We start from the raw sequence: 25407 nt of genomic DNA, 5'->3' as shown, positions 1-25407 counted from the left end.
GCGTCAGAGGGCTGCTTTCTTTTTTTCATCTCATTCACACAGCTGAGAGTGAGAAGTATTGAGGCTGATGCTTCCGGACTCTGTTCGTTCTCTGTGGTCTCTAGGTCATTCCAAACTAAAGCAGCCAGTTTTCCCAAATGTTAGTTCCAGAGCACCAATTTGTTTGAGTCTTTAGCTCTTTTGTGTTGTGTTTAGTCTCACTGTGGTGGGTTTGTCCCTGTGTGGGGCCCTGTCTTTTCTGGAGGGGCAGGTCCCTTGTGCCCACTTGAGGCTGGATGCAGATTTGCCTTTCCATTCTACGGCCCTGGAAGCAGATTGGGGAGCCTAGTTGCTTGATTTCCCAAGGGACACTGACATGAATGTGGTCCAGTGAAATGTAATCAATAACTTTCTCTATTGTGTCTCTTATGACTTTCCTAAACATCTTGGCTGCCAGATCTCGACCTTTTATCCCAGGGGTGGTGTAAGTCTCTCTGTAGGCAGGCTTGAGTTGACGAATTTCTTCCCACAGAGTGCTGGGCCAAAGGACTGCCTCTTTGAATTCTCCATTTCGGGTCTGGTCTTGCAAATCAAGGTGGGTTTTCAACTTCAGGTAATTCTCCCGATGCTTTCTTGGCCAGAACGATGTGCCTCTTGTTCCTGGGCTGTCAGTTGCTCAGGGGAGCAGACAGAAGCAACAGGGGTACCATTCCATTTGCTAAAAGGAAGCCGTCCTGAGCTCCAGTTCTTCTACACACTGAGGCCCCTGGGCTGCTGCTGCTGGCCCTGATTTTCCCCCTCCTGGTGTCTGTGTTTAAAGCAGCTTCATTGAGGCATATTTTATACCCAGTAGCATTCACCTACTTACATCGCCCACTTGGATAAGTATAGGTAGTTGTGTGTAGTCGTGTAACCACCACCATGATCAAGTTGTCATCAAATAAAATCTCTTGTTTGTCCCTCTGTGGTTAGTCCCTCCCTTCACAGCCACCACGGGCCCAGGCAGCCACTCACCTGGATTCTGATGGTTTCAAAAGGTTCTGCCTTTTCTAGATTTCCTATAAATGGAATCGTATGGTATTTACTGGTGTGTAGTAGCTTCACATGGTAGAAGTTGGTGCTGTCATCACAGCTCGTCACGTTTTGTGGCTGAGTAGCACGTTGTGCTGCTCCTCAGACGTTAGATGTGCTGTCTTTCCACACCCACCACTTGATGGACACTGGGATTCTCTGTGTCAGGCTGTTACGAACAGCGCTTATGAGTATTCGCACACAACTTTGTGTGGCTGTGTTTTCATTTCACTTGAGTAAATACCTAAGAGTGAAATTGCTGGATCGCATGATAAGTGTATATTTAACCTTTTGAGAAGGTGCCAAACTGTTTTCCAAATTACCTGTGACATTTTGCGTTCCCGCCAGGGACTTCTGTGGATTCCTGTTATTCTGTATCTTTGTCAGCACTTCCTATTGTCATTATAATTTTAGCTCTTCTAGTGGTTGTAGTGTTATCTCATTGTAGCTTTTCCTTTGTGTTTTGTCTTTAGGCCTTTCATTTTGAAATTACTTTAGATTGATGGCAGTGTTGCAAAGCTAGTACAGAGAGTTCCTTTTATCCCTTTTGCCCAACTTCTAATGCAGCAGCTCTTAACCAGGGGTGATTTTTGCCCTCAAGATGTCTCTGACAATGTCTAGAGATACTTTGGATTGTCCCGACTTGGTGGCCAGGGGATGCTCCTGGCATCTGGCGAGTAGAGGCCAGGGACCCTACTAAATGGCCTGCATGGCCCAGGACAGCCCCCATGGCGAAGAATTAGCTGCTGCAAAACGTCAGTACCGCTCTAGTGTTCACGTCTTAGATAAACACGGTACATTTGTCAAAACCAAGAAATTAAAATTGGCGTTGGTACAATACCATTAACTAAATTACAGATCTTACTTGGATTTCCCATCTCCCACTGATGGTCTGTTTCTGTTCCCGGCTCCCGTCCAGAGCAGCACATCGCATTTGTAGCTGTCACGAATCCCCAGGCTCATCCAGTCTTTTGACAGTTTCTTGGTCTGTCCTTTTCTTTCATGACCTTGACAGTTTTGAGGAATAATGAACAAGTATTTTGTAGAACGTGTCTCAAGTCGGATCGTTTCTTTCCTGGTAATTAGACTGAGGTTATGGATTTTGAGGCAGAATCCCCGAGACGTGATCTGCCCTTCTCATTGCTCCGCATCGGAGTTCTGTGATGTCAGCGCCGTTGCTGGTGATGCCGACCCGGACCCGTGGTGAAGTTCATTCAGGTTCCTCGTGATTTACAGTCGTCTGCAGACTCGCAGGGCCGAGAATTTTTTTCGTGTATGTCTTGGTTGTTTATTTTCTGTTGTGAGCTGTTAAAATCTTTTGCACTTTAAAAAATTCAACTTCATTGAGATTTAATTTACATACTATGTAATCCACTACCTTAAAATCTATAAATGGGTGGTGTGTGGTATATCAGAGTTGTGCAGCACCAGAATTGAATTTTAAAGCATTTTTATCACCTCAGAAAGAAATCCTGTTCTCATTAACAGCCAATACCCATTCACACCCAGTCCCCTCGGTCCAGGCAACCACTAATCTACTTTTGCCTCCATTGATTTACCTATTCTAGACATTTTGCAGAAATGTGATCATACGTGTGGTCTTGTTTTACTTCTTTCACTTGGCATGCTGTTTCTAAGATGCATCCAGGTTGTAGCACGTATCATTACCTCATTCCTTTAAAATTCCATTGAATGGATATATAGTATTTTGGTTATTCATCAACTGATACTTAGATTGTTTCCAACTTTGGGCTAGTATTAGCAACGCTACTGGGATCACTTGTGAACGTATTTTCTTTTCTAATTGGGCTTTCTGTCATATCACTGTATTGTGAGAGTACGTTACCTATACGCTCTGCATTACAGGCATTTTGTCAGATACGTGTGTTACCTCCTCTCTGTGGCTTTTTCATTTCCTTGACATGATTTGGGCAGCCAAAATTTTTTTAATTCGAAGTCTAGTTTATCACTTGTTTTATGGTTTGTGTATTTTGGCTTTTCAGAAATCTTTGCCTCACCTAAGTTTACAGATTTTTTTTTTTTTTGGAAGTTTTAACTCTTACTGTACATCTATGATGAGTTTTTGAATTCTTGAGTATAGTGTGAGGTAAGAGTAAAGGTACATTTTTTGTCTCTGTGTGATTATTCTAGCGTGACTGGTCAAAACGACCTCCCTTTCTCTGTTCACCTTTTTTTTTTTTAAATGTCACTTGGTAAATGTGTGTCTGTTTCTAGATTCTTGCATTGACTTAACTCTTGCCTGTTTGTCCTTACGGTTGTATCAGTTTTCACTGCATGTGTCTGAAGATCTGTTATTAGATACATAAACACTTAGGATTATTTTGTCTTTATCGTTATGAAATGACATTCTTCATCCCTGCTGATATTCTTTGCTCTAAAATCTATTTTGTCTGATGTAAATATAATTAGCCCAGCTTTATTTTGTCCGTTGTTAGCATCTTTTATTATTCTTCTTACTTTTAACTTATTTGCGTCTTTATGCTTAAAGTGTGTTTCTTATGAATACTACGTAGTTGGGTCTTGCTTTCTTGGCCCTTATATTAGTCTTGGTCTTTTAATTGGAGTATTTAGACCATTTACATTAATGTATTTGTTGATATCATTAGGTTTAAGTATATCATCTTCCTTATTTGCTTTCTACCGTTACATCTGTTTTGCTCACTTTTGATTTGTCTTCTCTTGGATTGAATTTTTTAGTGATTTTTAGTTTGTCTTTTTTTTTTTTTTTTTTTTGGCCGAGGCTGGGTTTGAACCTGCCACCTCCGGCATACGGGGCTGGCGCCCTACTCCTTTGAGCCACAGGCGCCACCCTTGAGTTTGTCTTTTTGATAGCTTGTTAGCTCTACCTCACTGCTTTGTCTTGTAGTGGGTGCGCTAGCATTTATATCAGGTGTATTTAACTCATCAGTCTACTTTCCAATAATTATTTTACCACTTCATGTCTAGTATAGGAACTTTAGGCCTTTTCTGCTCTTTATTTAACTTGTTATAAATCTGTAATACATTATTTTCACTTAAACAGTTATAAGATAAAGCTGTATATGTCTACGCATATAGTTGTCATTTTTTGCCTGAAAGATTTCTTTTCTTACAGTTCAGATCTGCTGCTGATGGATTCTTTCCATTCTGAATATCTAAACCAAATCTTTATTCACTTTTGATGTCCTGTCTTTGGGTGGTCCAAGGCCAGCCACAGTTCACACTGGTTTCCTGAGCTCCTGGTCCGTTCTTTCGGAAAGCTCCACCTCAGGGAGCCCGTCCATGTCCCAGGAGAGCCCTGCAGCATGTTGATCGTGTCAGTGATGGGATGTGGTCACTCGGTCTTGCCGAGTGGTCAGCTGCCTCTGGAACGCCTGCCGGCGCTCTCTCCCTGTGTTGCCTGCTGTCTTGTGGTGAAACTTCCCTCTGCCACATCCAGGACGGATGCTCAGCCTCAGGCTGGTCCCCTGGAGGCTGCTTCAGTGGACATGGGTGGCTTTTCTTTTCAGTAGATGACTCTACCTTGTGAATGGGGTCTCCCCAGCTCAGTTCCACTCAAAATAGGCATTTTTAGGTCCCACTCATTTTACAGATTTTATGGTTAATTGGCACAAGAAGATGGGAAAGTAAAAATGATAAAAATGGGGAAATGTCTGCATTTAATTCTCTCAAGACCAGCAGCTCCCCATCCAGTCTTGGTGGGGGCTGTGGGTGCTGATTTTCCTACTGCGTCTTTTGGTCACTTAACTCCTTCCCACCGGGGCTTTCCTCCAACACGGTCTCAGCCTGAAGAACCCGTCAGAAATGAAAAACATCTCCCCCTTTCTGAAAGTGGATAGTTTCAAACTGACTGCCAGACTGGACAGTCCAGTCCAGGATTTTGGTCCCTTTTGGAAGGGCCACCTTTGGACATTCCTTGATGGTCTGTCCTCTTTCTGGACATAGTTGCTGCTTTCCCTGCGGCCCATGGGCATATTACCCACTCTTGGCAGGTAGAGCTCAGCCGTCCTTCAGTCAGGGCTGCCCCAGTGACCGCGTGGGTCCTTAGTTGGGTTATCATCCCAGGGCTGCGTGTTACGTTCCTGACTCCACTAACAATGAACAAGACTTCTTACCAGCAATTCAGAGTGTAGTCAGAGTCTCAGAGATGCAGATTTGTGTAAGTCTTGTATAATTTTATATTACGCATTTCTGAGAAATTATATAACTAATGGTAACTAAATAAAAAAAAGCTACGTATTAATTGATAAAAGTTTAAGCATTATCTAACCATGAATGGATTTTGTCATGTGGAATGGACATCTTATTTGAATATGACTCACATTTTCCTTATTTTTAGAAAATTAGGATGACTAATGGCTCTAAGTGCTGTTTGCCCTGGCAGTTAGGCCTTTTGTATTTCTTGAGTTTTATCAGACTATTGGTTGCTAAGAAATGTTAAAGCCAAAGAAGTCCTTTGGATCAGAACAATCCCAGTCGTTAGTTTCTCTCACCTCTGATCTCTGTAGGCTGATCTTGATTTTTTCTTTCATTCCTCCTTTGCCGTGATTGCTATTCTAAAAGAAAAGCCCATGGCTGTGCAGCACACACTGTGACGTCCTCTCCCCCGTCCCCCAGTGAAGATGAGTCAGATGAATGAGTGGTGGGGTTGCTGGTACTGACAGCTCCTGTGCAGCCCTCCTCCTCCCACATTCATTATGAATGGTGCGCAGCTTCAGAAAGTTTTAGAAATCTTAGGCCTGAGAATTTGATGATCATTTTAACTGAAAATAAAAAATAAACCCTCCGTATAGCTCCCATATTTGTTTAAAATATTCATGTGAATATGACACAATGCTTTTAAAAAGGCCCAAGTGGATGTTTTGAGTCTTTAAATGGATTCTCTTTGTAAATGAGTCAACCATTTACAGTGCTGCAGCAATTATATATTTGTGTTAAATTTAATGTGGTAGATTGGAGCGAGAGCCGCTCTTTTGTTTAATGCTTTGCCTTAGAAATAATTAGGATGGGTGGATTGTGGGGGAGTGCATTTATGAAAGAATTATTTATAATGTATACATTCTGGCTAGAATTTAAATAAGCACAACCCATAGGTCTGGCATATAAGCCATTAGTTGTAATGGCTTTTGGACGCTGGCCCAGCATGCAGACTTCTTGCTCCCTCCTCGGTTTATATATGGCTTGTTATAATAGAGTTGTCATTCTCTTCTTTCTATGTTTTTATATTGCTGTATAGCTTATTAGCTTTTTAAGCCTGTCTGTACCATAAATACTCTAAATGGGAAATGATTTTTAAACTGCATTTGTCTAATTTCCTTGATGAAGTATTTTAGTAAGAAAAGCTAGAAACTATCAGTCTGCACTATATAAGATGCTTGGCTTAGTCTTAATATAATCCTTTTCTTTTATTGCTGCAGAGCCCAAGTGTGGACGGAGCTGGTGGAACAGATTCCTCTGATTGCCAGTTCTTTTTTTTTTTTTTTTTTAACAAGAAAACAGATCCGATTTTTCCAATAGTGTTCTCTGAATATCTCATACCTATTGTAGTGAAGTGCATCACAGATCTAAACAATCAGGGTTGAAAAACTGTAACCTTAAGTTCTCTTTAGCAAATTCTCTTTAGTCTTATTTTAATCGATATACGTAATTCAAAAAACCCCCAGCTTTTTAGAGTTAAGTGATTCAAGAACAAAAGGTCTGTTTGTGCCCAGTTCCTCTAATCATGCAGGGAGCTAGACAGCCCTCGTTCTTATCATGAGATATTCCTTTTTTTCTTTAGCTTTTTATTATGGAAATTTTCAAACACACGTAGCAGTAGAGAGAATATTAAAATGAATGCCCATGTGCCCTTCACCCAGCTTCAACCATCATTAACGTCTGACCAATCATTTCTTATTTATCTTACCCAGCTAAAATCCAACCCAGATAAAAGCAATTCTCAGACGCCATATCATTTCAACTGTAAACACTTCTTCTTTTAAGAATGAAGAGTTTTGTTTTTTTTTCTTAATAGCAGTATCATTATTGCAAGCATAAAAATTAGCCATAGTTATCCGGTATCATCTAATACCTCATCCTTGGTCAAATTTTTCCAGGTTTCTCATAAATGTGTTTTTTGCAGATGGTCTGTTCCAGCCAGGATACAAATAAGATCCATGCCCTGAATTTGGTTGATAAGCCTTAAATCTCTTTAAATAGATGATAGGTATCCCTCCCCCCTTTCCCCTTGCTGTTTGCTTATTGAGGAAACCGAGTCGTTAGTTCTATGGAATTTCCCACACTTGGGACCTGGCTGATGGCATCTCTGTGATGTTAAGATGCTCCTCTGCTCCAGGTATTTGCTATAAACCAGTAGCTGAAGTGTAGGGCGCAGTTAGACTCAGATTTTCTGTTTTATCAAGAATACTTTTCAGTTTTCCTGCTGCATCAGATCAGGGAGCAGAAAAGCTCTGGACGGTTCTTTTCCTAATTTGGTTCCAGGATTCAAGTGGCATCAGCCTTACCTTTTCATATAAGGGCCTCCTTCTACCCATGAGCACTGTTGAGGACCTTTGTCTAAGTCCCGTATTTCATAAGAGGTTGTAAAATTCTGACTCTGCAACTCCATCATCCCTTGCTAGTTTAACAGCTGGTATTTTAAAGAACTTCTACTATCAACTATTTGTTAGCCCCGAAAACCTTATTTGTACAGAAAAGACAGAATAAATGCTTTATTGTATCCCTTCATTTACCAATTTCCACAATAATTAGCTGGTATTCTAATAATCTGCAGAGGTTACTAATTAGGTTTTTAAAATGTGTTTGTTTTGAGCATTACTGTGAACTCCTAAATTTTAACATCATGGATAATTTATTGTCTTCTTTTTAATGATCAAGTTGTCTCAGCTTTGACCAGTGGGAGCCTTTCAAGTTGGCTCCAGGAACTTTTTGACATGACTCGGGAGACTGTGGTCACACACTGCTACCTGGAATCAACCATTTCTGTAAGGAGCCATGGTTCCTTTACATGGGAAATGATAATTAGAAACCAGAGTGTGGGTCCTGGGGGTGTTCCCTGCTGATCAATGGGGTTGATCATTTCTTCTAGGGACAGAGCAATTTTTTAAAAATAAAAATTTCTTATGAATTTACAGTGAAATTAATGACTCAAATTTAGGATTATATGGCTTTTTACTTACCCTTTGATTTTTTTTTTCTTATATAAATCTTAATGACATCCAAAGTACAATCAGAATTATTACTAATGACATGGTAGGATTGGTAAGAACAGTGTGAGATTTCTTTGCAATTCCTTTTGTTCCAGGGGCCCGTCTCACTAGAGACACCCGCTGTACTTACACTCTCTCCTCTGGCCCAGTCCTCAACTTGATACCGCTATGCTCTTTTGTATTCATTTGTTTAATTTTAGGAATTGCTGAAGTTTTTCACATTTCAGCTTAATTTTGATTTATAATTAAAATGTTTACGTAATACCAAAGTTGAAACTCTGTATTCTGGAAGTCTGCTTTCCATCCCTCTCCCCAGCTGCTCTCTCCCTCCCTTCTGGGCAACTGTTTCTTTGTTTTGGTTTATTCTTAAAACATCCACAGGTGTAAACAACTCTGGGGTTAGGTCCCTGTATTCTGTATCTCATCCCTGTCTCAGATGCGAGCTGCCATCCCCTCCCTGCCCTGGAGCACAGGCGGTTCTTCCTTTTCTTTCTCATGGTCCAAGGTTCCGACACTCCGTCGCGGGACACAGTGGTTTATGGATGGACATTTGGCTTATTTTTAGTCTTTTGCCTCTTTAAAATTGTGGCAGCAAATGTTTGCATCATTTCTGTTTGTGCCAGTGTATCTTGAGGCTTCCCACAAAGGGCAACTTAAATTTTTTTTTTTTGGAGACAGAGTCTCACTATGTCACCCTCAGTACAGTGTCATGGCATCACAGCGCACAGCAACCTCAAACTCCTGGGCTTAAGAGATTCTCTTGCCTTAGCCTCCCATGTAGTTGGGACTACAGGTGCCCACCACAACGCCTGGCTATTTTTTTTTTTTTTTGGTAGTTGTCATTGTTTTTAGCTGGGCCCAGTGGGTTTGAACCTGCCAGCTCCTGTGTATGTGACCGGCGCCCTAACCACTGAGTTACGGGCGCCGAGCCTACTTTAATTTTTAATGATGCATCACATTTTTGTTATCATTTGTAGGACATTCTAAAAGTTTAGCCTGTACTTTTCCCTTTATCCAAGCATTTTTAAAAGCGCAAATACTCATTTTTAACCATTAAACAGTATACCAGGATTAAATGGAGTTTTCAAGTAAGGGAAAAAGTCTTCCTCTTTCCACTCTCCTAACGTTGGTATCTTGACTATTTTTGCATTTTCTTCTCTAGATGCTTAACCGTTTTTCCGCATAGGTCTGACGATGGTGTGCTGCAGTTCCCCCATTCACTCATTTGTCATGACAGTTTGTGAGTGTCCATTACAGGCCCAGCACAGTGCTTTGTGCCTGAAGACAAAGAGAAGAGCAGGACAGATTTTCTGCCCTTAGAAAGCTCATCTCTGGGTCACAGACATCTCACTGTGTTTCTTCATAATCTTTATATTTTTAATTTTGTCGAATGCTTAGATTTCTTTCAGCTTTTCTGTACTGTAGATGCAGTGAGCCTCGTCACTGACCTTTATTTATTTATTTTTTTCCTTTGGATCCATTTTTAAACCACGTTGGGTTGGGGGATTGTCAGTTTCTTGCTCTGTCATAGAGCGCCCACCGTGTATTCTGCTCCAGAAGGGCAGAGGCAGGAAGTGCTCCCTGGGCCCAGGGAGCTGGCCCACGTGGCGCCTGACACCAGTGTGTGCTGGAGGGTTGTGTCCGTGGCAGAGAGCAGGCACTCGCGTGCCAGCCCAGCCCAGCACCCACCTGTCCACCCCAACAGCCCCTGTACCCACAGCCACTCTCTGCTACCAGAACTGCCCCACCACCTGCTCCCACAGGTGGGAGGCCACATCTGACCATAGCTTGCCCATTTTCTTCTCTCCCCATCCCTTGGGCCTTCTGGCCTGCAGACATCTGATCACAGCCCCACCTTTGCCCTCTTTCTCTTCCTGTTCCTCCTCACCTGCCCCCCTCTCACCCCACCCCTCCAAGCCTATTGCCGCCATCACCTTCATTTGTTTGTCTTTTTGACAGTGTTCTTGGCACACTGGTCCTGCCTGCCTCACCCAGCCCGCAGCCCCCAGCCCCTCTCTGCTGAGCTCAGGGAGGTGGTGCTGTCAGGCCCTGGCTGGTGCCACTGCAAATTTATGGCTTCTAGGTGCTGCCGGCTTCGCGGTGCTGCATGGCAATCCTTCCCCTCGTCCCTTATCAGCTGCTTTTCACGTTATCCTTGGCAGCTCTTCCAGACCTTTGCCACTTTCATCAGGCTCCCTCACCTCACCCTGTCTTGCACCAAGCAGGTGACCTTGCCTTTTACATCGGAGAAAATAGAGGCCTTCAATCTTTATCCCCTACTGCAATGACGGGAACCACCATCGCTTTATTCAATTCCCTGGAGCTGCCACCTGGAACCATCAAAATCCTCCCCTCACCTCCTGTGTTCACGGGGACCTCAGCTGTGTGTCCTTGTTTCTGTGTGCTGAAGTTGTCTCACCACCCGGGCAGGAGCCCCAAGGCATAGCCCAGACCCCTCTTGGGCCTCCCGTCCCTCCCACCTCAGCTCTGCGGGTGTCGCCTACCCCTCCGCTTTGCCCCTCCTGGCCGCCTTGCTCTTTCCCTCCCTGCATTCCCCCCTGTGGTCCCATCTCCTGGTCTCAGCTTGCTTATTTTTCTAGCTTAATTACAATCATGCCTCAGTCTCCCCTCTGTCGGCTCGCTGTCCTTGACCTGGCCACCCACTCCCTTCCCTGCTGCCCGCCTCAGCTTCTCGAGAGAAGGATCTCCACAGTGCCGGCCTCTGGGCTCCTGCTTGCCCGGAAGCTGCTGCTCCCAGAAGCCACTTGAGAGGCCTCTTGCTGTGGACCTGATGAATCTGCTTGATGTATAAGCCAATGCTTTTATTTTTTTAAATGTTTGAATTTTTAAAATACCATGAAATATTTTCATCACATAAGAGGATTATGTAACAAATACCCATATCCTTAGCATTCATAATCAACAAATGGTAACATTTTATACATTTGGTACACGCTCTTTTTTTTTTTTAAATAAGTTACAGATATGGTTACAACTGCCTTGTAGCCTCTATCCATCCCATTCTCTCTCCCTTTCCGGGGGAAATTGCCCCGTTGTGCCTGGGGTGTTGCCTTCCCATTGAGTTTTCATGGGTTCAGCACTTGTGTAAAGGGCTCTGAGTAAGACAGTGTCTTGTTTTGGGTGCTTAAAAACCCCTTACCTAGGCTTGGTGCCTATAGCACAGTGGTTACGGTGCCAGCCATGTACACCAAGGGTGGCAGGTTTGAACCCATCTCGGGCCAGCTAAACAACAATGACAACTGCAACACAATAATAACCAACTGTTGTGGCAGGCACCTGCAGTCCCAGCTACTTGGGAGGCTGAGGCAAGAGAATCGCTTAAGCCCAAGAGTTTGAGGTTGCTGTGAACTGTGACACCACGGCATTCCACCAAGGGCAACATAGTGAGACTCTGTCTCAAAAAAAAAACCCCAAAAAACAAGAACGTTTGCGATTATGTTTGGGGTCTACCCAGTTAATGCTGTACGATCTCAGGACCCTTAGCTTCATCCCTTCTGCAAAGGCCCTTTTCCCAGTGAACGTCCCACTCACAGATTCCCGGGGTTTGATGCAGACATGTCTTTGGGCGCTACCGTTCAACCCACTACCTTGGCAGACTCCCGTTCTGACATCTGCCCACAGTGTCTGGTCCAGATGCCAAGAGGACTTCTCATTTTGTGTTTCACCTTTTGCCTTTTTTTTCTTAGGTTAGAAAATCAAGTCAGGAAGTGCTCTGGATTCTTCTGGAACAAGGTCTAACTTTTCAGGATGAAACTGAAAACAAAAGGTGTCTTACTCTTCTGCAGGCCCCGACGAATATAGAATGGAGGCCGTGAATGTAAGTCTGTCTGAGGAGAGATTGCCAGCACCTGTGGCCACTGTCCCGTAAGTGGGCTCACCCAAGACTTGAAGAATTACACGTGTTCAGTTTTGGCCAGCGGTGTTCCCATGGAGGAAGTGGCTGGTGACTCCACCTAGGCTAGAGAAAGCTCACAGCTTGGCTCTGAGTGTGTATCGGAGGGGTCATCCTTATGATAATACCAGTTGTTTTAAGAAAGTGAGGTTTAGACAATCCAAGTGATCTGGGTATAACCCAGGCAGCTTCTGGCTTAGACTGCCGCTGGGCAGGATGCCAAGATTAGTAGGTAAGTCCTCGGACCTACTTGGACAATGGGCCTTGTTTTTCAAAGCAAGGAACCTTCCTTTGTATGGTATGTGAGATAATTTTAGGCAGCACTTGGACAATTAAGGAAAAGCATTAATAGATGTGTCTATTTTATTCATTAGGAGAAGACCACAGGTGTATAAACAAGTAAGAGTCACTCTGAAGAATGTGGACGTGGCCACAGTGTCTGCGGTAGTTTTGGAAGTGCTCTGTTGACACATTTGTGCTCACATCAGTTAAAAATAGGCAAGGCAAGGAATAGTATAAATACTCTGGGTCTTCCAATTAATAGTATGATATCCTTGGGTTTGCAAGATTCTGCACCCATTGTACATTTGGGACTTTCTACTCTCTTCTGGAGCCATGGTTGATGAGCTCGTGCTAGCTTTTCCCACCGCCTTCCTGCCTTCCTGCCTTTTCCTTTGTGACTGCGGGGAGGTCATCACCGGCTATCTTTAGCTACTGCTCCTCCACTGACCCGTGCAAATGATGCTGCCTGGTGTGACCCTTTGTGTTTGCCTTATAGAAGTGAATAGCTTCAGGGTTATGCCAGCAATTCAGGAAAAATTTGTACACAAAGGATTAGAAAACTCAGAAGCATTAATTATGAGTGCGATAAAAGATGAAGAAGATAGTTGTTTTCTTGTTTGGAGGAGAACAACATTGGAAGTTCTTTTCTAAAGCGCAAAAATGTTAGATGCCAGGGAGCTGAAAAATTATATTACAGCATCAGAACATTTGGTGATCACTCTTCATTTGGGTAAAAGTTTTTTTCAACTATGCGTCAGAGGTCCGGCTTTTTAAACTAATTTAATTTTTTTGCATATTCCATATGTTTATAAGATGAATCAGGATGAAGAATAATTGATTATTAAAATTCAAATTCTCCAGGGTTCTTTTACAAATTTCAGGTTTCCCTATAAGAAATTAAATTTATTTCGCTAAATGAACCTGGATAGTATCATTGAGTCAGGGTATCTGGCAGTTGAGCAGTGAACTTGACCAGCTAGATCTTCGTTTTCGTTTTGAAGTTGTTTAGGCGAGTTTCCAAGGTTACAGCTGACAACCAAATATCTTATCCCTAAAGACTGATAAAACCATGGAAAATAATGCTAAAGGCGTTTTTGCATGATTTTTATTTTGTTTTATTTCCAAACACTCCATTCTTGTCAGCAATATCCTCCTCCTTTTTTGGGTAGAAATATTTGGAAAATATAACAAGCATTCAAAAAACTATTCCCAGATATCAACTTGCAGAGCAAATTAGTTCCCATAAATTGTATTTTTTATTCAAAGTGAGATGCTACCATCGTTACTCACATGTATAAGCTTTCACATGTGGGTACAAGAACTGAAGTGGCCCAATCCGAGTGCCTGTGTTCTCCCTGGTGTCCCGGAGGACCTCTGTTTCTCTCCTCATGGAGGCCCGATGGGAGCAGACCTGGGGTGTCTGGTCTGGCCCTGGCATGTGTTAGTCCAAGCCAAGGGGCCTTAAGGGGTACTTCCCTCTTGGGCACAGACAGAGCTATCTTATTTTTAGCTAGGAAAATGACAGTGTGGATGGAGTGTGGGTTTTATTTTCAAGGAAGAGAAGGCCACATTTGTGCTTTGTAGAGCTCTCCAGGGAAGGCAGGGTTCTGATTTAGCTGGTCTGTGATGATGATACCTCAAATGTGGGTACCAATGTGTATTTGTTAGGTGATTTAGGGAGCTGTCAGCTTGAAGGGTGATAGATGAGGAAGGAGGCTAATCGGGCTGGTCCAATGCCCTCTGCGTTCAGGGGCTCTGTTTGTAGCCATATGGCGTGAATGTTGCCACATCTGTGTATGTGTGAATACGCACCTACTCAGAACAGTGATGTTTGGAAGGAATTGCTTTTTACTCCCAAGCAAACTACATTTCTATATAGACACAACGTACGTCTGTTTGATGACTCTTTATTCTCTTTGGAACTTATAATCATTTGATTCTGATGCTATCAAGTCTAGTACCTATAGGATTGGAAAAACTCATAGATGGCTAACTGCACCTTTCCTGGGCATTTGAAAATTGAGTGATGCAGGATGAGGTACATGCTGGGGCACAGATACACAGACTCTGCTCTCACGCATAGATAGATGCGTTTTCCTTTGTGAAGGCCGAGATCCCCAAGCCACGTTAGCAATGCTTGCCTTCACGCAATCAGAAGGGTTGGTTCATACCTGTCTTCTATCACGTAGCAGTTGAGTTGTGAAGTTCTGTTTATTTTGCCCGCAAGATGGTGAGGCTCTTAGCCACCTAGCCACAGCATCTTTGCACCATCAGCACCCAGCACAGTGCCAGGCCCAGAGCTGGTACTAAATAAATGTTAGTTGTTGGATGAATGAATCGGTAAAAACGGCAAGAGCGGTATCTTGTAATTATATCTAGACAGGGTAAACAGGCCACCGGAGACCAATTATAATTCCTCTTGCTAGCAGGGAGGCCATTAGCATTCTGAGATTATAACTAATTGTCAGAAGCCTATTTCTCTCTCTACACGTTTTCACATTAAGGCTTCCTCATTTTTTGTCATCATCCTATTTTTAAGCTCATTTTTATTTGTGCATTTATTTAAGAAGAACGTTAGGGTTATGTGTTATAAAGAATAGTTGGCTTCAAGCTACTGAGTGAAGAGCTTCATTCCATACAAGTGGTTCCCGGGGCCACAGGAACCCATTTCTGGTCACACGATGTGCTGACTTTTAATGATTCTGGATTCATGTTATACTGTGTAGTAATAAGGTCATGTGGGTGTGGCCGAGGGAGCAAGGTGGATGGAGTTAGAGGGAAGGCTGTAGTTGCCTTGTTGCCCTGGATACAGAAGCCTCCCATCCTCATTTACTGTGGCTGTCACTTTGTGTAACTGCTAAGCGTCATATCAGAAATGTGTTCTGAGTTCTGAAGACAGCCTTTTCCTGGTGTTATGAGGCAGTATCCCCTTCGCCTCACATCAGTGGGTTTTTCTTTCTCTCTTGTCTGCTTATGAGCAGATGCCGAACGGAATGGTGTGTGGATCGCTAACCTTGGCCCTCCCACTGTGAAATAGCAGCGCTGTGCATAGAGTGAGAGTAACAGACCTTGGAGACAGAAGTCCTTCCTGTCCCTCCCCGTCCCTCCCTCCCTCCCGTCCTTCCCTTGAGCCCTTCCTTTCCTCTCTTCATTCCCTCACTTTCCCCCTCACTCCCTTCCACACTTCCTTCTTTCCTTTCTTTTTCTTTCTTAGGGGGAGTGGGAGAGTCCTTCTAAAATTTTGTTTTTGGTAACTTTTCATTATGTTTCAATTTCTAACTTGCCGAGTAGTTGCAAGAATAGTCATATGAACTCTTGCGCCCTGATGCAGCTTTTTAGTAGTTTCTATTTAGCGCCATTAATTTGATCGTGTTCTTTCCCTCCCCTGATATGTACATAAGGTACTGTATATGTATTTTTCTGAGTCATTAGAGACGGAGTTGGAGACATTATACAGCTTTATATGTAAATACTTGAGTGGATATGTACACACACAGACACATATGTGATGCAGACTCTGTCCTTTTGGCAGGCCTGTCATACAGGCACAAGATTGTAGAAGGCACAAGACTTCAGCTTGCCCTGACGTTGATGATGGTAATTGGATGACTTAGTAGATAGAAAGGGTGTCTGCCCAGTTTCACCAATGCAGCACTCTTTCCCCCACCTCTGGAAGTAGTAAGTGTTACCTGGAGGCCGTCCTTCCTCACCCGCAGCCTCGGTCATCAGTAGACGCCTCTAGTTGGCATTCCACTAGAATGTGAATGGTGTTCCCTTCATAATCTACCACCGTTTTGTTGAGGATTTTCACGTCTATATTCAAGAGGGCTATTACAGGGAATTTTCTTTTCCTATTACATCTTTGTCAGTTTTTAGAATTAGAGTTATTTAGGCTCCATAAAATGAGTTGGGAAGTATTTCTTTCTCTTCTATTTGCTGAAAGATTTTAAGACTGGAGTTATTTTTTTTTCCTTAAAAAGTGGTTAGAATTCACCACTGAAACCCCTAGCGGGAGAGTTTTCTTTGTGAGGTGGCTTTTGATAACTGATTCAGTTCAGATAAGGGCTGGTTAGATTCGTTATTTCATCTGTGTCATTGGGTAGTTTGTACATTGTAGGGAATTTATTAATTTCATCTAAGTTGTCAAGTTCATTAGGTTAAAGGAGTTCACGATACTCTCTCACTACCCTGTAATAATGTCTGTGAGGTCTGTGCTGTTGTCCCCTTCTGTGTATGATATTGGAGTTTGGGGTTTTTTTCCCCCGTTTTTTCATTCTTGATCAGTTTTAGTAGTGGTTTGTCAATTCTATTAATGTTTTTTAAAAAAATAAATTTTTGGCTTTGATTTTTCTTGTTTTTATTTATTTCTATTAATTATTTCCTCCTTTCTACTTTGAGTTCAATTTGCTGGGTTTTTTTTTATAGCTTCTCAGAGAGGAAACTTAATATTTTTGAGCCTGCCTTTTCTAATTCAAGCATTTAAAGCTATACATTTAACATTTATATCTGGGTGATACACGGATCCTTTTGTTAAGAAATGTCTTTGGGGCAGCGCCTGTGGCTCAAAGGAGTAGGGCAATGGTCCCATATGCCGAGGTGGCGGGTTCAAGCCCAGCCCTGGCCAAAAATTGCAAAAATATATGTAAATAAAAATGTGGAAATCTGGATATCAGAAAGCCCCCAAATTAAACAAACTGGAAAAAAATATATATTTATAAAAAAAAAAGAAAGAAAAGTCTTTGAAAGTAATTCCTATCTCGTAGCCCCCTGTGGTGTGGGTAGCCAGCAGCATTCTTACCCTAAACTGCTTTCTGTGGTACATTTGTGTATATTCTTTTAATTTGTGTTTTTAAAGTGCTTCTACTTTTGTCAGGTCCTCCTTTTATATCCAGTCTCACAGTTTCTGCTTTTTCATTGATGTGTTTGGTTTATTTGTGTTTAACGTAATTATTGACATATTTGGAGTTATTTCTGCCATGCCTGTTTTTCATTTGTCTTTCCTGTTTTGTATTTCTGTTAATTCTTTCCTGCTTTTCTTTTGGGCTGATTAAAATGCGATACTGAAAAATACTTAATTCCTCTGAGGAGTTTCAAAGAAAATGGCACCTTGGAACAATGTGGCTCCATCACTTGCCCTCACCCTCTGTGCTGCTGTTTTTATATATATTACATTATAAATCTGTAGATAAGGTATTACGCTTTTTGATGTCAAGGGTTGTATTAATTCTCCCAAAAGATACAAGAGGAAAAGTAACCTTGTATAGTTTCATTTTTACCCTCCTGTGATTGTGATTCCTTTTTTCCCCCGCCTCCAGGTCTGTCCGACCACCTGATACCCTTTCCCTTAAATCTGAACAACTTCCTTTAGAACTTTTTGTTGTTCAGGTCAGCTGATTAATTTCTCAGTTTCTGTTTATTTAAAAAGTCTTTATTTCACCATTGTTTTTGAATGATAGTATTGCAGGATATAGAACTGTGGGTTGACAGGTTTTATGTTTTTTTGTTTTAGCACTTGAAGGACGCCAATTTGTTGTCTTTTGGTCCTGTTTCCCGTGAGACGTCAGCTCTCGTATCATGCTTCCACATGTGTGTGTATATATATATAGAAAGTCTCTTTTTGTCTTTGGCTATTCTGGAAATGTTTCCTTTTGGATTTTAGCAAAGTGAGTATTTAATTCTGCTTTGTGTCTCTGGAACTTCTTGTATTTGTGTGTTGATGCCCTTCCTCTAATTTGGGGAGTTTTGGCTCTTGTTCCTTTAAATGCCTTTTTTCTGTGCTGTTCTTTCATTCTCTTTTCCATTTGTGACTTAGAATACTCAAAGTTGGGACCCTTGATATTGTCATATAGATCTTTAAGGCTCTGTTTATTTTTCTTCAGTCATTTTTTCTCTGCAGATTTTAGAATGAAAAAAATTATCAAATCTGTCTTTAAGTTCATCGACTCTTTTCTTGACATCTCTAATCTGCTGTGAGGCCTATCTAATAAATTGTTTATTTCACTTATTTTTCAGCTCTAGAATCTTCATTTTGATTTTTCATTGAATCTTCATAGTTTATATATCTCTGATAGAATCTGTCTTCTTTATGTACATATTTATTTTAGTCTTTGAATATATTTACAACAGCTCCTTTAAAGTCCTTGTCTGATAGTTGTAACCATCAGATCACCTTCATGTTGATTTTCATTGACTACTTATATTCTGGGTCACTTTTTTCCTATTAACATGAGTATTTTTTTTTTAACTTTTATTGGAGACCATGTCACTGCATCACCTTGGCTAGAGTGCCAGGGTGTTGTCATAGCTTGCTGCAACCTCAAACTCCTAGACTCAAGCGATCCTCCTGACTCAGCCCCCCAGAGTGCTAGGATTATAGGTGTGAGTGACTATGTCCTTGTCTTTGGCTATTATTGAAAAGTTTCTTTTTGGATTTTAGCAGTGTCACTGCCACTAGTCATTTTTGATTAGACATTGGACATTATAAATGATATATTTTAGTGAGTCTGGATTCTGTTATATTTCTTTAAAGAGTTTTTTTTTTTTTTAAGTAGACAATTACCGTGATTTCCAACCTCAAACTGTCATCCTTGTCGGGAGCATCAGCTAAAATTTCTGCTCACTTTAATTTCTGACTGACGTTTTTGCTGGATCCTTTGGAATCTTCTCCACACTTACATAGTTTATTAGTCATCAGATTTAGGCATATTTTGGACCTTACTTGCAAATCTCTCTTGTTACTGTCTTTTGGTTATTTTTCACTGTTTTTAAAAGGTGGCTTTTTGTGTTTTGTCAAGATTCCATAATTGTTTATCTATAGAAGGGGTAGGCTGACTAAACTACTGTGCTATTATCAGAAATCTTGATTATTTTTTACAGTTTCCATTTCTTTGAGATTCCCAATCTGTTCATTATCATGATATTTTCTTTTTAGTCCTTGAACATATTTATAATAGCTGTTTTAAATTACTCTTATTTTTTCTTCAGGCAAGCACGAAACAAGGTTTATTGAGGAAGACAAAGATACAGTTACAGAGTAAGAAGGCTTATAAACCAGAATAATACACTTACCATAGACAGCAGACGGGCCTCCATTGCCAATGTAAGTAAGCAAAGAGGCATTTAGATTCCTTTTCAAGTCTTGCTAATTCCAATATCTAGATTTTCTTTTGGTTTATTTCTACTATATTTTTCTTTATATAGATGTAATTTGCTTATTTCTTTCTATGGATATTTTTTCTATTTTATCTTGTCGATTAAAAATTACAGAAACTCTGGGTTTTGTTCTCTTCCTGTGAAGAGTGCTGACTTTGTTCTGGGAATCAGTTCAGATTCTGTTTCTTCTGTACTAGGCAACTCCTGAAACGGCTCAGTGCTTCCATCCTTAAGTTACTGCTTTTCTCTGTAAACTTCACCATCTCCCTCCTGCATGCACAGTTCAGAGATCAGGCATGTCGCAAGGGGGACTTGGGGGCTGTCCTTTCTTAGGCTGCTTCTTTTCTTTCCTTCCCGGGATTATCAGCCTCACTTTCTAGCGGCTGCAGCAGCCCCAGTCTCTATTTTCTCATTTCTGGAGCCGATAAAACTGTAGCTTTTGCTTATGGTCTAGCTACCCTGCATACCCATGCAGAATGGGAAGTACCTTCTGGAAAAAGACTGCCAGCATTTACTATTTCCCCTCCCAAAGGTCTGCTGTCCTTTAGTTTCTGCCAGAGTGTGATTATTTTCTGGTGCCTACAAATCATGTTTTATACCTTGACCTGCTGTTACACTGTGCCTGCTGTGCCTCACCTCTCCACATTTGTTTTTAGGGCCATGGCTTAACCTCTTTCAGTGTTTCCTCCTGGAAAATTAGAGATAAATAATATTCAAGGTATATGGTTCTTGAAAAGGTAAAATGAGCCAATATACATAAATTTTGTTAATGTATTTTGGGCAAGGTGGGTAGTTTGTAAATGGTAACTCTTGAGCTTTAGACAACCCTCATCTGAGTCAAACTGGGCCAATATTTGGCCTTCTGTTGCTCATAGAACTTGACAGAATTCAAAAGGTATATTTAATTTTTCCTTCCTGGATATTTAGGCAATAAAGTAGAACCTCCATAGCTGACCACCTCCTCATGTTGACCTAATTTTCATAGACTGGACATGCACCACATGTAGGTATCAGCACGGTAGGCTTAGCCTCAGTCACAAACTAAATTCCTTATGTTGACCCGCCTCCGTACGTTGACCAGTTTGTTACCATCCTTTGAATGGTTAACAGAGGTTCTACTTTATTTTGAATATTGGCTTTTGGAACATATCTTGTTGTTGATACATGTGACTTGCGTGCTTTAGTGTATTTCAAGTGATTCTAATTTTCTCGTTATAGAAATTCTGCAGAATGGCTTCAATGCCGAGTGAAAGCATAATTGAACACTTGCTGCTCCCTGATTCTGTGAGCTGTGTGGTGACAGGAAGCCCTTTCAAGTTCGGAAGGTGGGAACATGAAAAGTTTCAAAACTCCTTGAGTTGAAAACAATTTCTCATTGATTTCTCTAAGGTTTCTGGACTTCGTTAGTCAGTAAAGTCTGTAGGAAACAACATGGCTTGGGTAAACCGTAAGGAAAATATGTGAACAGTGTTGCCAGTTCTAAATGCAATTAGGAAATCTGTAGAGACAGAGGTAAGATTCTGTGAGAACTAAACCTGTCCTCAGGCAGAGGACGAGAGTTATGGGAACTGGCTGGCTTGTGTTACTTGTTGTTAGCAGGTGCGCAAGGTCTGTGATGAGCTGGGGTGCTTTGCTCCGGAGCTCCCTTCTCTTTGCTGTACCTTCCAATCCCAAGCCCAGTTTCTCTCTATTCCTTGTCACTTGGCTGTCAAGTTCTTCCCTTTGAAGGGCCTTGTCATCCCTTCTTAAACACCGTGCATTGTAACTGGCCGCTGCCCCCCAGACTCTCGTCATGTTGCATAGACAAGACACCGTAGGTCTCATTTACCATGCAGAGTATGTTAAAGGTCTCTTTTGCCCTATTGCTAACCAAATGCATTATGTATCAAGATCAATTAGGAGCCAGAAAAATCTTGGAATGTGGTACCTCATTGTAAATCTTCTGTTTTCAATGCAGTGGCGACACCTAGCATGGTGCCGTGTGGGCGATGGGCTTGGGAAGGGCTTGTTAGCTGCCTGACTGGAGGGATAATTGCTCTCAAGGTTCCTGCTTGTTAGTTTTTACAATTTAAAACAAAAAGATAAGAATAATAGGTATGCCTTTTGCCTTTTAATGGTGTGTGCTACAGATTTTGGTGATATTTGTCATGCTGTTGGACAAGAAGCCACTGGAAAATTTTTGGTACGCGAATTCTGTCAGTTGTAACTGCTGATTCCCTTCACAAAAGCACTTTTAAAATCAATTGTTAAGTTTTATATTTATGAGTCTGTTACTTGGACTGGCAGCTCCGTTTTGCATTCGTCGGTTTTGACTTTCTTGACTTCTGAAGTTAATGTTTTCCTGAGTAATATTGGGCAGCTGGTCTGTGGGATGAGCTGGAAGCCCTTGTCCTCTTCCCATGGACATTGTTGTCACCTCTTACCAGTTCTTCTCGCTGTCCAAGCCACCGCCTCTATCTGTCCCCCTCTGCTGTTTGTGGAGCATCACCTTGTCACCTCACTCTGGTTTGTGGGATGGGCTGGAAGCAGCCCTTGTCCTCTTCCTGTGGACGTTGTTGTCACCTCTCCCCAGTTCTTCTCACTGTCCAAGCCACCACCTCTATCCGTCCCCCTCTGCTGTTTGTGGAGCACCACCTTGTCACCTCACTCCCGGCATCACGACCATTGAGATGTTTTGCTTGGTTTGTGGGTTAAAATTTGGCGCTTGGTGGCCTTCCGGGTCCCTCACAGGTACCTACATCAGCTTCCTCAGTGCTGAGTGCCACCCTGCTCCTCTGTGGGCCACATTTGAGTCCTGGGTAGACCCAGCCATTGTATTCTTAAAAAACATTTAAATTTAGAACTGTATTTTTGATAAATTCCAACATTCTGATGTATATATAGCAAAGCAGAAAACTACTTCATCAGTCAGGTGACCGTTCACCTTCCGCAGAGCTTTCTACTCTTCTCCATCTCTGGGCCTCGCTCGTGACTGTTCCTGTCCAGAGGGTGTCCTCCCTGTTTGGAGGAATCCTGCTCATACTTCACGCCAGCTTGAACGTGGCTCTCTGAAGCACTTCCCTTGTCTGAGACTTACAAATCCACCATAACAGAATGGTCAGATGCCCTCCTCCTAGCACCCTGGTGACGTTTTGCTGATGGGATCAGGTCAAGGTCAGGGAGTGCATCAGGTTGTCTTAGTTCCCCTGTGTCCCGGCACCCAGAGGACTATGCTCAGTAAGTATTTGTCACTTTTGACAGAATATACTACCTGTGCAGTTGGAGTTTAACCCCAAAACGTACAATGTTTGGATTGATTTTTAAATTTAAGTTCACAGCCCATTTAAAGCCACGTTGATACAGGTCTAATTCAAGAATAATCTTTAGTGGGCTGTTGCACTGAATAGACAGTATTATCTTCTACTTGATATATCTGAGTGAAGGGGAGCAGTGACCAACATCCTAATCTTTCTGTAGGTAGATATTTCCCTGATCCTATCATATTCCCATTTGTAAAGCATTTTAAGATAATTATTTTATACCAAGGTGTTAAAAACAAAGCCTCTTAAAGAGAAAAATTTTCAAAAAGGAGGTAATAGTGATACAGATATAAAGTAAACATGTGTCAAGAATTGTGCTCATTTATTGAGTGGAACCAGTAGGATACTATAGCTAGCTTAATGGGAAACTCAGAACGTTACATACTGATAGTCAGACCAAGGATTGCTGGGATGAACTTACACTTGGATTCAAAACTGGTCACTACTGGAGTGATAATCAGTTGCATTCTGCTGGACACAATTTGGATTTCTGTGGACAGAAATTATTTTCATTATTACCAGTTTTCAACAACTTCCCCTCTACCTATCACTACTGGGCTATAAAATATTCTAGTCAAAGACAAGGATACCAGGAAGGGTTGGTTACTTGAGACATCCATTAGTTTGAGTCTCTTTCACTGTCTTTTTCTAAAGTTCACATAACAAATTTATCAGTCATTCTGCCTTTGAGGTTTTCTTTATTATCTGGTAAATTTCACCAAGTGATCCACTAAAATTACATTAAGAGATGTGTTTTTTTCTAACTTACAGTTTCTCTTGCAAATGATTCCTTTTTAGAACAGCGTGTATGTCCCTTTTTGGGTCATTTCTGGATGGGCCTTCACGCCATCATTAACACAGGCTCTGCCCTTTGCAGGGTAGTCACATTTGAGCGACGCTAGTTTTAGTTTTGTTCGATCCCAAAGTTTTTGAGTTCTGCTCAGTGTTGGGAGGGGTGTGGAGAACCCCAAATCCCTGGTGCTGGCGTCACGTAGCACCTCCCTTGTGGGCCACAGAGCCAGGCTCTCCCCTCTCTTCAGACTTGTCAGGAGCCTTGTCGGTGGGTGAGTGCTGTCAACACCAGAGGTGACACTGGCCTCTGTCTTGTTGACCTGGCCAGCCACTCTGAGCTTACAAAAGGCCTTGTCTTGGGTTCTGGGCTTAGAACTGTGGCTTTTGTTCTTTCAGTCCACTTACTGGCATAATCAGATTTGGACCTTGTGAAATCTGAGAACAACTAAACTCTTAACAGCGTTGGGGTGAATGTTAAGAAAGTGGTGTCCACCTTAACATTATTTACCTCGAGTGACTGTCAGAGAAGGAAAACGCCATAACTGAATTAACCATTTCTGCTGTTATGTGACCCATAAGGTCTGTCCCCCTACTTTGTAAAGTCTGATATTATTCAGTGTGAAATTAATATTCTGGAAGAATAAGAGCTATGTTGGGGGTACATTTTCCCTTGTTTTCTGTTGAAACGTAGTTTACTTGGAATTTAGGAAATGGTTTAGAAAGCAGGCAGTTCGCACAGCCATACAGTTGTGGGCAGCCACAATGTGATGGCAGTGTCTGTTTCCCCTGGGATCAGACCTGGCCTCTGCTGGCTGAAGCTGTGTTCACCGTTCTGACTGGTTGCAGGTGTGCCTTCCGGTTCCTGGGCCTCTTCATTTCCATCTTTGCAGTCGCCTCCAGGGCCTTTATATGTGAGAGGGTGGCCCTGTGAACAGCCACGGACCCAGGATTTGACCTCCAGTTTTGCCTCTGGCTCACCCACTTCCTCAGCCAGGTACCTCTGACAAGGATCAGTATCAGGACCCCTGCTTCACCTTAAACATCCACCTAAAATTCTACCAATTATCTCGTCTAGTTTTAGTAACAGTGACCTTCTGGGCAAGATGGAATATTAGAGCTTTAATTATGTAAAGAAGCAAAAAGTAATTGCAATAATGATTTTGAAACATGACTACTGGGTTATAAATAATGAAGCTACTGTGTCTCCTAAATTTAGATAAAATATTCATTAAGAGTGGTGATTAAATAACCTATAAAGAAAATTTTCTCCACTTTTTGATTAATGAAGTTCTTTGGGTAATTTACATAAGGAAAAATGTGACGTCGTCTCCTGGATGTACTTTTGTGACACAGGGCGTTACATGCGTGGGAAGGTTACGGTTCTGCCCAACATCTAGCTCGGCCCCACAGCATTCTTCTAGTATGGCGGTTGGTCTTGGCTTTACTTAGGTCTTTCCTTTGAAGATGATGGGTGTGCACTGAGGCGGCTATATTGGAGGTAGTTTCTAATGGGCTCTCCATTGTTACTGTTATGCAGGACACTGACACCTCACATGATGACCAAATCCTTGTTTGGGTTGGCCCATCCTTCCTCCTCCTTTCTGCCATCAAAGTTGATGAGCTGCTGCTGTGTGCCAGGCCCTGGGCCACGCCAACCTCATCTTCCTTCAGACCTTCAGAGCAGTTAACGAGCCTCTCTCCAGACTGGGCC

General features: G+C 42.1%; 1 pseudogene; it reads left to right on the top strand.

Moving 5' to 3' along the window:
* The window catches only part of LOC105886768, a 50532-nt pseudogene that overhangs the window by 6651 nt on the left and 18474 nt on the right, over positions 1–25407 (top strand).

Source organism: Otolemur garnettii, unplaced genomic scaffold (assembly GCF_000181295.1).
Source record: "Otolemur garnettii isolate 467f Iridium unplaced genomic scaffold, OtoGar3 scaffold00023, whole genome shotgun sequence".
Classification (NCBI taxonomy): domain Eukaryota; kingdom Metazoa; phylum Chordata; class Mammalia; order Primates; family Galagidae; genus Otolemur; species Otolemur garnettii.
This window is presented reverse-complemented; position numbering and strand designations above follow the sequence as displayed.